Consider the following 13,892-nt stretch of genomic DNA (forward strand, 5'->3'; position numbering starts at 1 on the left):
CCACTGCAAATTATTTTTAAAATAAACGTGTTTCTCTTCCTCTCTCCTTGCTCCTCCCTAATCTCGGGGTGGGGGTGGGGGGGGAGGGATTACCTTTCTTCCCCATCCTAGGCAGAGTTATCTGTCCTTTAATACACACCCACCATAGGAACAAAGTAATTCAAACTTTGGGGATGGTAGTAGAAAATCTCAGAAATGACTATCTCCCCAATTAACAAGTGAATTACAACTCCAACAGAGAAAATGTGGAATGTAGCTTTGAATCACCTCTTTAAAAGCCCCTGTTCCTGCTGATGGGCAGAATTATAGCCTTTGGGACAGGAGTCCCCTGTGATTCTCCTTTGCTAACAAAGCAGTAAACCTTCCTTTTCTTTTTTCTCAAAAGCATGGCCTCATTATTGGATTGGCATTGGGGACAAGGACTGAGCTTTTGGCAACACTGCTATAAACATTGATGTGGGTGTGTCCTTCCTGCATATACCAAGGAGTGGGATAGCTGGGTCAAATGGTGGTTCCATTCCTAGTTTTTTGAGGAATTTCCATACTACTTTCTAGTGTGGTTATAAAAACTTGCAGTCCCACCAGCAATGAATGAGCATTTTCTTTTTCCCCCATATCCCCACCATTTATTATTACTTGTATTGTTGATAATTGTCATTCTGACTGCAGTGGGATGAAATTTCAGAGTAGTTTTTATTTGAATTTCTCTAATTGCTAGAGATATTGAACATTTTTTCATATATTTGTTGACCATTCTTATCTCTTCTTTTGAGAAGTGCCTGTTGAGTTCCTTTGCCCTTTTAATGATTGGGTATTTGGGTTTTTTTGTTTGTTCCTTTGGTGTTAAGTTTTTTTGAGTTCTTTGTATAGTGTGGATATTAACATCTTATATGTGGTGCAGGTGATAAATATTTTTTTCCATTCTGTATGTTGTCTCTCACACTCTTGATTGTCCTTGTTGTTGTTGTTGTTGTTGTTTTGGCTGTGATGGAGCTTTTTAATTTGATACCATCCATTTATTCTTTATTTTACTTCTTGCACTTTAAGATTTTTTCAAGGAAGTCATTTCCTGAGCTGATGTTGGGCCTGAAGGGAACAAGGCTGCAGTCATTTCTTCCCTTATTCTGCACCCCCACACCATTTTACAATCTAGACTGTTAACTTCCTCATTAGTCATTGTTCCAATTAGCCTGTGAATTTCCACTACTTAAGAATTGCTCCCCTACCATTCGCTCTCTCTCTCTTACTTTCTCTCTTCTTCCACTTCTCTCTCTCTCGCTCTTTCTCTCTCTCTCACTCTCTCTTCCTCTACTCGCTCTTTTCTCTCTTTCTCTCTCTCTTTCTATCCCTTAAGGGCAGACACTCTGCTTGTCTGCCTAATAAAATCTCTTATGTCAATTTCCACATCTGGAGTGGTTTGCTGGGTGCTTTCAGGGTCTACATATTTTTCTAGCAGGTGCAGGGGTTCTGGTCTAATCCCTAGATGTTTGATCCAATTTGATTTGAGTTTTTACAGGGTTAGACATAAGGGTTAAAATTTGCTGTACTACATATGGATTTCCAGTTTTCCCAGCATCCTTTGTTAAAAGACTATCTTTATCCAATACTTGTTTTTGGCACCTTTTCCTCTATCAGATAACTGTATTTATGTGGGTTTGTCTCTGTGTCTTCTATTCTATTCCATTGGCCTTCACGCCTGATTTGGTGTCACTATCCTCCTGGTTTTGTTATTACAGCTCTGTAGTATAATTTGAGGTCTGTTATGTGGTACCTCTTGTTCTACTTTTCTTGCTAAGGATTACTTTGGCTATTCTAGGCCTCTTAGTTTTCCAAATGTATTTCATAGATGCTTTTTTCTAGTTTTATGAAGAATACCATTGAAATTTTGATGGGAATTGCATTGAATTTGTATAGTACTTTTGGTAGCATGATCATTTTGACAATAGTAATTCTTCCCATTCAAGAACATAGGAGTTCTTTCTGTCTTCTAAGTCTTGTTCAGTTTCTTTCTTTATTGTTCTATAATTTTGATTATAGAAGTCCTTAACCTCTTTTGTTATATTTATATTTCCAAAAAATTTATTTATTTATTTTTGAGGCTATTGTGAATGAATAGTTTTTCTAATTTCTTTTTTAGCAGATTTGTTATTGTAGTAAAGCAATTATTTTGTGGGTGTTGATTTTGTTATCCTGCTAGTGTGCTGAATTCACTTATGAGCTCTAGAAGTCTCCTGGTGGAGTGTTTTGGGGACTTCAAAATATAGGATCACGTCATTTACACACAGATAATTTTAGCTTTTCTTTTCTTTTTATTTATTTACTTATTTTTTGTTTTGGTATCCCTTTAATGTCCTTGTCTTGGCTAATTGCTCTGGCTAGAGTTTAAAAGACTGTGCTGAATAGGAGTGGTGAAAATGGTATTCCTTGTCTTGTTCCTGTTTGTAGAAGAAATGCTGTAATTTTTTCTCTATTCAGAATAATGTTGGACTTTGGTTTGTTATCTATAATCTTTACAATGTTGAAGTAAGTTCCTTCTATCCCTAATCTTTCTAGTGTTTTAAACATGAATGGGTGCTGTACTTTTTCAAATTATTTTTCTTCATTTATAGAGATAATCATGTGATTTAACTTAGAGATTCACATGAACAAAAGTCTAGAGTCCTGGCACTTACTTCACATCTCATAGGATTTGGAACATAAATATCAATCTTAATATGAAATTGCATGTGCAAACCATGAATGTGATGATTTTATGTGTTAAAACACAGCTAAAGAGTCAAGAGAATGATTTTTTTAAATGAATCACAATTTTACTCATTCAAGTACTTTAGGGTTTATTAGAAATGGATACTATAGTCTCAAAAATTAAACTCATTATTAATGAGTGCTAAGAATATGTAAAATATTCTATTCACTTTTTCTCATAAAAATATTACTGAATTTTGATTATATTCTAAATAATTTATGAAAATAACACTGGCAGTATTTAATTTATGTAAAAATCCTGTTTTTATCTTTTTAATTTCTTTATATTTTGGAGTAAAGACATTTTTGGTATTCAACAGGAGCTTAGATCATAAAACATACTTACATAGTTAAAAAACAAAAAACTAACCACAATAATGTCCCATAAAATATACATGCATTTTTACTCAAAGAAAAAATCAAAACTATAAATAATTTGAGTATTAATACTAAAATAAAGTTTCTATTCATGTGATTTTTTAACATTATAATCATTGTTTGTCAACCAAATGGGAATGCATATTACTGTAACATGAATTTCAGTCTTTAAAAAAAAGTCTTGTTTTATATGTGGGAAAATAATGATTAATGATATTATTATAAAGGCTAGATTTTCATATAAATGTATATTATATATAAATATGCATACCTCACTGTGTTTGTATTTCTGAATTACTTGAATCTCACCTACTTTCATGAATTCATCATTATATGTGGACCATAGCAGTGGGTAGTTGGGAAGATATTGCTTTAATAAACCTGATGTATAAAAATTCACTTTATAAAAAAGTAAAAAAAGCTATAATTTCCTAATTTTCATTTTATAGAAAATGTTCTTTCACATTATAGCTTTAAATTTTTGAAAAATAGTAATTTATGAATACTTGTCAAAAGACCATGTTGATACGTGATATTGTCTTTGAAGGGTGATAGAAAATATCTCTAATGCAATTTCATCTATAATAATAGGTGATACTTGATGAGAAATAACTGAACTTTTTATGCTTACTTAGAGAAACTAATGTCAACATTTCTGATGTTCTGGGTTCAACGAAAGGTCCCTTGAGTCACCTCTTACTTATATGAATATAAAGTAAATGAGCCACATATATATTGGAAGAAGATTGTGAATAAAATTCATCAATATTGTGTCTTTATTTAAACAAAATCCACAATTTCTTCTGTTGAAATCCACTTCTGGGGATTCACAGTCTAGTAAGAATGAGAGCATAACATCTGCTGTTGATTCTTAAAGTTCAGGAAACCTGACAGATTATGCCAACAGAGGTCCTGTCTGAGATTTGTTGACCCTACAGGACCCTGAGTATTCAAAGTGCAATTCAGCACAAGAGAAGGAGGAGTGGCTAGGTTTGTGACAAGAATTTTTTCTGACCCAAGGTTGGCTGAGTTGTTCTTTCTTGGAGATATCTGCCTTTGAAGAGCAATGCGTTAACTTAGGACTTTTGTATCTGAATTCTAAAGTTAGAACCCCACAAGTTCAAATCTATGACCAATTATCAAAACGAAATATCCAAACTTCTGAGTCAGTATAAAACCTGTGCATTTTATGATAGAAGAATGGAAAAAAAATACTTGAGTGTTCTGAAGAAGACATATCCAAGTTATCCACCAAGTGACAGGAAACCAGCCAAAGTTCTACCAATCTGCACAGATGTCATCAACAAAAACCATGCTTTCCTTTTTCAGAGGTTAGTAGAAGTTAGATGAAGTAAAGAAACTGCACAACAATCTCTAGGCAAATGACAGCAGTAGAATGACAGAACTAAACTATTCAGGAGAAGTAGGTTGGCGAAAAGATGATAAAGGTTTAAATAGCTAGATTGAGCCAATCACTATAATTTGATTGAAAATTAGATTAGAACAAAGGCTGGTTTTTATGCACTTAAGTTTGCTCCACCTGAACTTTTCTTGAAAAACAGATCCAAAGATTTGGTTGCCAATGAGGTCCATCTCCAGGTTTATTCCCCAAGTCACAGGGTCATGAATTATTTCTGACACTACTTGCAGTAGTTTGGATCTTGAATGTCCTGCAGAGGCCCATCTGTTAAAGATTTGGTTCCCAGCCTGTGGCTCTATTGAGAGACATGAAACCTTTAGGAGGTAGGGCCTAGTGAAAGGAAGTTATGCTCCTTCCCCTGTCTGTCCTCACTTCACTATTTTCATTAACTCATGCACTCCTGCCATGCTGTATTGCACTGCCACAGGCTCAAAACAAGAGGCCCCACCAAACATAGACTGAAAGCTCTGAAACTGTGAACCAAAATAAACATTTTTCTTTATTATGTTGATTAGCTTAGGTATTTTGTCAGTGAGAGAAACTAACATAGGTGTATTGACTACCATAGGTGTATTGTTTTTAAATCTCAGAGAGCAATGGATGAGTTCCTGTTGGTGGGAAGAAACTGGATGAGGAGACCAGGTACCATGAAAACAGAGGCTTTGCCTCTGAATAACAAAGACAAATATACAGAAGTAAATTCTGTAATTATTTACGATGACCTGGAGTCAAACACAGCAACTATTATTTATAAAATCATATGTAGATGTCTAGAAAGGTTTGTTTTTACTTATTTATTCAGTGAGTATTCTGATGTTGATATTTCATGGAAAGCGCATGACATGATCTTTCTTTCATATCTTTATAGACATATTTAAATGAAACTCGCCTCCATGTCTGTTGCTTCCTGTGGTTGTAGACACAGCAGTGACAAATTTATATAGGAGTTGGTGTGCATGTTTACTATGGCGTTAATGAACAAAGCTGTTTCTGTGTCATAGACTAGCTATTTTTGGGCCATGAAGATTGTACTAATGTGTCATGTAAATGTTCCCACTTGTTAAAATTTTTAAAAGCCAAAATGTGTGTGATATTATTCAGGCATATTTTTCTCCAGGATTTGAAAGGAATTTTGACATAAATTTAATTAAACTCCCAAATCCAACTCTTATGTTTTGTAGACTGTCAACACAGCTAAATGCAATAGTTATTATTCTGGATCATGGAAAACACACCTAGTCAAACTTATGTGATCTTTAATATTTCACTAATAGTGTGGCTCATATAAGCCTATGTATATTTTTGCAACAAAAATTAAGTAGTAATTATTTTATTGCCCTATATGTTCAATTTGCACACATGATTCCATTTTGAAAATGAGTGAGAGAGTATATAAAAGAAATAATGGATTTCGATAGGGAATAAAACATTTCAAAGCTAGATCTCTATGATTCCTACTTTGTGCTTATTTCAGAGTAAATAAATGTACAATGACCACATAGACATAATGCAGATGAACAGTTATAAAAGTTTTTCACCTTCTTACAAAAATCATGTTAGTCATTCTCCCATACTATTACTAGTTTCTCAAAGTTTGTAAATACACATATGAACTTTAGCCTGTTGCATCATCACTTGTACCATCCTTACCTGAAAATTAGGGTGAATGAATAATCAGTTTCGCTCTAGGTTCCTAGAGTACACTTAGTAAATTTGAAGATATAAATTCTTATTAAGGAGCACTGCTTATTTTTTAAACAATGTGTAGTATCTGTAGGAATTCCAATGCATGATGGAAGGTATAATTAATTCCCTACACATTCCACATTGCTGCTTTCTTTGGGTAATTATCCTCACTTCTTGCTATATATGATTCTTATAGATCAATTTTCCCTTCTTTTAATTTGAACCTCATACTGTGTAAGTATATGCTGCCAATAGAAAAAAGCAGAATGTCCACAATTACTGAATATAATATGGCAATACATACATGAAAAAATGTTTTATTTATACAAAAGTGACAGATTTGTTTTGACACAGAATGATTTAAATGTCTCATCAGAGGCAGATGCTAATCTAACCTAAGAGAATCAGACTATTCTGCATGGGAGAAAAAACCATTGACAATTAATTGATTCATCAAGCCACTTATCCTTACCCAGTGGGAAAAAGTAAGAACTGTATCATATTTTCATCTTTGATTAAAGTGTTAGGAATGTGTCTGTCACAGTATTAAGGCGTCAATGAAGGATCATCAGTGAATAATTAAAAATCATATTTGTTCATACACATCTATCTATGGTATGCATATTCATATATTTTATTTCTATATGTATATTATATGAGTTTTCCTGAAACTTTTTGACAAGCATGTAGCATTTTCAGCATTATAAAATGAATCAAACATATGTATTATTCTTACTTTCAATTAATCACATTAATGCTCACTTAGATTCATCAAATTATCATGCATCTTTCTCAAGTTTTAGAAAGAATTTTTTTTCAATTGTTTGTGTACTTTCCTCATTTTTGAGAAAACAAACAAACAAACAAACATTTGAAGTCGGGTGTGGTGGTGCATGCCTATAATCCCAATAGCTCAGGAGGCCAAGGCAGGAGGCTCCTACATTCAAAGCTCCCTCAGTAACTTAGTGAGGCCCTAGCTCACTTAGTGAGATCCTTCTCAAAATAAAAAATAGAAAAGGCTACTGATATTGCTCAATGGTTAAGTTCCCCTGGGGTCAATTCCTAGTACTAAAAACAAGCGAACAAACAAACAAAAAGCAACAACAAAAAACCCTGCACTCATATTGATTAAATTAGTGAATTAATGTATCTCAGCATGATTGGGAGTCAGATTAATTAAAACACACAATAATAAAACATGTTCAGCCACAGACATCTTAAAAATCTTAGGTAGAAAATGTTTTGGCTGCCTCAAATTTCCAAATAATTAACTAATTAGAGCAGTTTCATGTTTCAATGTGTAACCTCAGTACAATGGCTTTTCTAAAAATTATTAACTTTGATCCTTTTCATGAAATTAATAATAATGTTTATTAGCTGTATTTAAAGATAATTGCACATCCATACCCTGATTTTGAAAGTTAGGTGTCAAAAGCCCTAAATGGACATACTTTGTATAATTTGTCACTATGCTCACCTTTGTAACAGTTAAACAGAGATGGAAGTCCATAAGATAAAACACCTATTATAGATCTCAATGCTTTCCAAATACCTAGGAAAGGTATGACCTGGCTTACTTATCTAAATGGATTCCTTTACTAATGAGTTTAAATAAGAGGCACAAATGTAAACTGAATGCCAATCTTAGAAAATTATGCCAATATATGTAACGTTTTCAGGAAGTAGAGATGGCTAGGGAAGACATTTTTGTCTATGGTGGTCCATCCATGGGTCACACACTCCAAGAAATCCAGTGGATATCTGGAACTACAGATACTTTCAAACCCTGTATACTGTGATTTTTCCTATAAGGCACACCTGTGATAAAGTTTCATTAGGCACAGTGAAAAATTAAGAAGGAACAATAAAATAATTAAAATAATACATTGTAATAAAAGTTGTACTAAAGTGATCTTTGTCTTCTCTCTCAAAATAACAAATATTTCTGTATTATTTTTATTCTGTGCTGATGTGAGATGATACAATGCCTATGTGATGAGATAAAGTGAGGTGAAGGGGATAGGTATTGTGCTGTCAGTATAACTTTTTTTTATTTTTAAGTCAATAATTGTCATCTCTCATTTAAAGGAATCTGTATGTGTTCTTTTTGGCATCTTGGGATTGCTAGCATCATTCTTCTTATGCTTTGGGGCATTGACTACGTTAAATAAGGGTTACTTGAACACAAACTGCAATGCCTCTACCTTGTTCCGATAACCTTGGTAACCAAGATGGTTACTAAGTTAATGGATATACTCATCATTCGTCAATGGATGAGTATAGTGGATATAGTGGGCAAAGCAAAATGACTCACCTAAAGTCCAAGATGCAGCAGGAGGTGGGAAAATTTCATCATGATACTCAAAACAGGTTCTCCATTTAAAACTTATGAATCATTATTTCTGAAATTTCCATTTAATATTTTCAGATGATGACTAACCATATATAAAACTGGAATGGGCAACCACAGATAAGAGGGATACTACTGTAAGTGCAAACTGTAGCTGAAGATGCCCCAGGGAGCACTCTCTATATTAGAGTTGGTGTTCACAATAATGCAAAGACAACATAATCCACTCCCAGACAGAGGTGGAAAATATAATTTTGGATCTTTTCTCTATGTATATTTCTTTCTTTGAATTATTAAAATCCCAGCAAACTAATTCTCCACCTGCTCAATGCCTTGATGAAAAAAGTACTAAAAAAATTAATTTCAGCTCAACTCCAAATTTCAGGGGTGCAGTCATTAGAAATTCATATATTGATTAGAGGAACATATAGAAAAAATTCCTTAAAATGTTTATCACATAAGGGGAGACATGCAATGTGTAATATCTGCCTGAATAAATAATACTGTATAGATGTAACAATGGGAGTGGTAAATAGTTACATGTAGCTGATATGGAGTCTTAAACTAAAACAAACTGCATATTACTTTAAATTTAAATTTTTATTAATTGGCTTGAAAATATCATGTTTATTATGTTTAGTCAGTAGTAAAAAAGCAACATTGCTAATTATACATCCTTTTAAAATCATGCTGGAAAGTGCACAATTTATTTTATTCACCATGATTCTCTGCAAGTATTTTTTTTTTCACATAACTATCTGGAGGATAATATGCAAATATTTGCATTTTTCCCACTTGGGTATTAAAGTTTTTATTACTAGTAAATTTTCAAATGCTCTCTGAAATATCTGTGAATGCTCTTCAAAATTATTTTTAAAAGAAATATAATTTGTACTAATAAAACAATTTATAAATGCATTTTTCTAGAACAGTTTTCCACAATTACAAATGCTCAGTATGATCAATAAAATGTTTTCATCATCCGTGTTTGCACAAAAATATAGAAGAAGAAAAAAATCAATAACACTGAAAAGTAATAGTGTTAGAAAAGGTTCTTCACTTTTCAATGTTTTCTGAAGTTATAGAAATATCACATTTAGCATTTGAAAATATGATACTGAGAAAATGAACATGATAAGTGAAGGTGTCAGTGAAATGTAATGACTGATACAATATTTAAACAGCCTTAAGGTAGAAGAAAAATTATTTGAACTAATAAAATGGTACTTATTGTCATTTTTTTAATATTGTGCTCATAACTATTAATGGAAAATTCATACATCCATAGAAAACATGAAATAAAATAGTAATCTCATATATAAACTCTACAACTCAAAACTGGGGCAAATAATCTAGTATGCCAATGTATAAAAACAAGCTATTCAAGTATTTGAAAGTTAGGTTTGATTTCTCTCCATGGAAAAGAGAATGGCTTGACAGAAACTAAACACAGTAACTTCCTAACTTCTGCAATTATTTTGAGGGAAAGATGTACAATACATTGGTAAATTAACATTATATAGATCAAATAGATATTATATTCATAAGAAAAGCTGTAATCAGTGAGAACATGCAATGTGTAATATCTGCCTGAATACACAGTACTAAATAGATATAACAAAAGTAAAACTTTCTTTAAAAAGTAAATATCAAATACATTTACAAATTATTGTTTTCTTTAAATGCACTTTTCTAAAATAGGAAAATTGACTACCATCTATTATTATAATCTGGCCAATTCAGTTTCATAATATTATGATCAGAGGCAAGGCTACTACCTAATTTATACCTAGAAAAAATATGTGGTACTTCACAAATTCAAGTCTGAAATTTATTACCATCAAATATGCAGTTATCGAAGTTCCTGTCTTAAATTCAATAAAATATCTGTTATTGCATTATTTAATTGGCCAAGAACTGTGCTAAATGCCATGATTTACTTGCTACAAATACCACAGAGGGCATGGTGACAGAGTTGTTTGGGGCATGCACACACTGAATGAGAAGCTAGAAACTCTCAGTTCCTATCCCATTTTGGAATTAACTTCTTGTGAAAAAACTGAAAAGACATTTTTAAAAGCCTTGGCTCCCTGCCTTCTTTAGAGTCTGGTGGCTTTATTATTGTGATAAATTAGGAAGGTGATCATTGCAAAAGTGTTTGAAAATGAGTAATGCCCAGTTTGTTATTATTACTATTACTGACCCTCTTCCTGTCCCTCACCTTCCTTCCCTCCCTTCTCACTCTGGTCAAATTTTTTTGTCTTGGTGGTGCTGGGGATTCAATCCAGGGCTTCATGCTTTGAAGGCAATAGCTCTATCATCAAGTGATACCCCAAGGGATGGTAATATTTTAATACATTTATACAGTAACCTTAAATAAGTAATTATTCAGCCAAAGTATAATTACCTCTTTATATCATTTGCACAGTCTGTTCATCTATTATCTACTACCTATTTGGATATTATTCATATACAAAACATAAATTTTAGCAAATTCTTTACAAAGTTCTTAAAAATGAGATAAGGGAAATATTTGGTATGATATTAATAATAACTAGTGAATATACAAATGTATGTATTACAACCATTTGAAAGCATGTTATATAATGGGTACTTCATAATGTTCTGAATTTCACATTTTGATTAGTGAGGAGAAAAGTAGTAAAAGTTTGACTAATTCCTTAATTTTTGGATGGTTCTGCTAATTTTTTCTGAATTTGGTGACATGAAATCAGTTGAGTTGTGTTTCATTTTTAAAATTAGTGTGAAAATGTTTAATGAAATTGATGAGTGGTGAATGAATTCAGAAGAACTGGAGCCTTCTGAGTGTCTGCATGCTGACCTGTAACTACATTTATTATTGTCTCACATTGGCTGAGGTTTTAACTTCACTGTCATCCTGCAGCTTCAATTGACTAGTACCAGTTTAAAAAAAAAGAGAGAGAGAGCAAATGAACAAATTAAAACCTGGGAATCATTTTTCAAAGTTTATGTATTTATTCAGACTGTTAATTTTCTTCAAATTGTATGGAAGTCTATTTAAACATAAAAAAGAATCTTTACAAAGATGCCCTTTCAAAACAAACAAACAAACAAACAAACAAAAGCAACCTGTGAATACTCATGGATTAGCACATATTTACTGATATATTTTGAAATATCAATGGCAGTTTTTCTAGCCTAAGTTCTACAACTTTTCTCCTTTAAAAATATCAGGTAAAAGAAGCAATTAAAACATGAAATACAAATGTCTCTTCAGTTCATATCAAGGAAAAAGGAAACTGTCAAATCGCACGCAGAGTGTACAGATAGCTGTAACAACCACATTCCTTAAGTTGTTATTGTTCGTGATGCACGTTAAGTGCACAGAACATTTGCCTTGATGGCAGTTTTATTCTCAGCATAGTAAATGGCAAAAAGGTTTCTGTTCAATTGACTTTCTCATAAAAGGTTTAATTCCCTCTTCATTTTGGTATAGGTTAGAACTTGAGTTTTTATTCCAGCTTACATGTACACTCTGAGTAAGTAAATTCTGTTTTGTTTGACAGACTGACCTGGTGTCAGGATGAGAGGAAATGGTACTTGCTGTAAGTGCTATGTGAATTGCAGCAGTTAGGAATTCCTTTGTGGGAGAAACGACTTTAAGGTGAAGTTCTCTTATCACAAAAATAAATAGCTAGGCAGCGTTTAAAAACAAAATGTTTTATGTTATGTTGAATATTGTCACAAAGTATTTGATGACAATGAACACATACAATATTCTTTTCATGATCACATAAATATGAATGGAAATAAATTAGAAAAATATTATGTCTCAGCTGTATTGTTTGTTTTATGTATAAATCTACAAATTATAAATCACTAAAGAAAATGATTATTAAATTCATGTGTACATTTAAGAGTCAATAATGCAGTTAATACGGAGGGATTTCAGCATGTAATATAAATAGCAGGAAGAAGATTTGTAAATATAGGTTGCATATATAATATTTCAATATAGAGATAAATGATTTTAACCTGAAGTTTAATCTTAAAATGATGAATCAATACACATGGTTATATAATCTATTTAAAACAATTTTACATATAAATGCAAAGCATATATCAGATAAATTCAATATTGGAAATAAGTAGGACTTACCTATAAATTGCAAATAATAATGGATAATACAAATTTTACCTTCTTTACAAATTTGTGTTTTCTAATGTTTTTCAGGTGTGTTTTCATTAAAAATTTTTTTTAAATTTTTGGATAATTATAGATGCATATACATTTTATAAGAATTAATACAGACTCCATGAACCTATTGATAAATCCTTCCCAATGTTAACATTTTGCAAAATTACAGTACTATATTAGAACTAGATATTGACTTTGATTCTATCCATGAAGCTTGCATTTCTGGTTTTATTTACATTCATCTGTATGTTTGTGTGTGTGTGTTTAGTTCTACTCAATTTTAAGACACAGATCCATCCCACTATTCAAAACAATATTCAAGAAAATATAGATTAATAAAAATGTGCTAATACTATTAAAAATGGATTTTAGTGGATCTTAAGGTACCAGCAATTTTTTAAAAATTGTAGGCATCAACAAACTTTCTGGAGATCAAGTAAAAAATATTTAGGCTTACAACTACAGTACTCAACTATCCTTTTATTTTGCAAAACTAAAAAAAATGGGTGTGGCTTTGTCCCAATAAAGTTTTATAAAAAACAAAATAGGAGATCCAAGATGGAGGACTAGAAGGTCACTGCATCTCCCATTGCTCCAAAACTCAGAATTCAAGAAGGGGAGGTATTGAGAGACTCGGACCAACACAGAGCGGCAGGGTGAGTCTCTCCCACCTGGTGAAGCTCGGCTGGCAGGAGGCCCGGACAGGGTGCAGCTTCTCCTTATCGGAGCAGGGAAGGGCAGCTAGAGTCTTCCCCAAGCAGCCCTGCTCCCTCCGGCAGCAGGCGGGGTCCACAGTCAGCTTCTTGGAGGAGGCCTGCCCAGTGAGAACTTTTCCGCACACAATCTACCCCAAGCCCTGAACCCAGCAGCGGGGCCCCGGTCTGCAGGTGGCTTTTGGGACCAAGGCAGGACAGGGAGAGGCTTTCCCTGAGCAGCCTGGCTCCCTCGGCTGGGGGCAAGCCCTATCTATTGCCAACTTCTAGGAGTAGGACCGCACAGTGAGAGGGTTTCTACGCAGAACCAGTCCCCAGCCCTGGACCCAGTAGCAGGCTAGGGGCAGGTTTTTTCGGAAGCACTGCATTATCAAGTTCCTCCAAGACTTCAGGCTACTGATATACTGGAAATCTACAGGG

At 33.2% G+C, this 13,892-nt stretch overlaps 1 protein-coding gene across 2 annotated transcripts in view; it reads right to left on the bottom strand.

Moving 5' to 3' along the window:
- FSTL5 (follistatin like 5) overlaps nt 1–13,892 on the bottom strand; it is a 782,217-nt gene that overhangs the window by 499,050 nt on the left and 269,275 nt on the right. The gene's annotated exons all lie outside the window — the stretch shown is intronic.

Source organism: Sciurus vulgaris (assembly GCF_902686455.1).
Source record: "Sciurus vulgaris genome assembly, chromosome: 9".
NCBI lineage: Eukaryota > Metazoa > Chordata > Mammalia > Rodentia > Sciuridae > Sciurus > Sciurus vulgaris.